Source organism: Phymastichus coffea, unplaced genomic scaffold (genome assembly GCF_024137745.1).
Source record: "Phymastichus coffea isolate CEN01 unplaced genomic scaffold, Cenicafe_Pcof_1.1 PCOF00028, whole genome shotgun sequence".
NCBI lineage: Eukaryota > Metazoa > Arthropoda > Insecta > Hymenoptera > Eulophidae > Phymastichus > Phymastichus coffea.
Window position 1 is genome coordinate 1,285,639 of NW_026706839.1, and position 900 is coordinate 1,286,538.

A 900-nucleotide genomic window follows, 5' to 3' on the forward strand; every position below is an offset into this window, starting at 1 on the left:
TAGGTGCAATTCAAGTTCAATAATCAATTTTTCTTAATTTTTCGGTACTCACAGAACATTTACTGAAAAAGAAATGGCTCCTCGAGTGCTGTAAACGTGATAATAAATTTTAATAACAACTACGAAAATCAATGCGTACAAAAATGCGATGATGTAAGTCATCGGTATTAAATCGGTGAACGATAATTAACACATCCAATGACTCTCAATTCACCGATACAGATTAGCAGTTAGCACACTTCAGTTTTATTCGTGTATATCGAGCGATAAATCTTATTTATCCCGTCAATCAATGTCGTAAATTGATTCTGTACAATTACGAAGAATATTACCTACCCTTCTTTGTACGCTCGCCGACGATTTCCGATTGACCAACCGCGCAGAAAAGACGATTTGGTTTCGCACGTTGCAAGCTGATGACACATTTGCGAAGTGCGTGCCCTCGGCGCGTGGCGAAGAATGTAAGGCAACGTAATGAAACTAACTGGCCCGCTGGCGGACCGCCAATTAAGTCTTTTGCCGCCGAAGCAGGCATTCAAAACGCTCGCGCGCGCCTCTCTCTCTCTCTCTCTCTCTCTCTCTCTCTCTCTCTCTCCTTTCACTAGCGATTCACCGGCAACAGCGGACGCGCTCATATGCACACGCCAGCATCTCCGCTAATTTTATCTGCTTCGGCTCTTCAGTCGAAGCATCGCTGTTTCGCTTTTGAATTCCTATGCTTTCGTATTCTATCACGAAGAAAAACACTCGATAACGGAACAATCGCTTCGATATACATGTATATATATAAAAAAAAGTTACATAGCTCGAAAAGCAAAAGTAAACGTTAGCGCTTCAACGGAAGCCGCGAAGAGAAATAACCCTGCCAGAATGCCAAACTTCTCTTCCAACCACTCACAT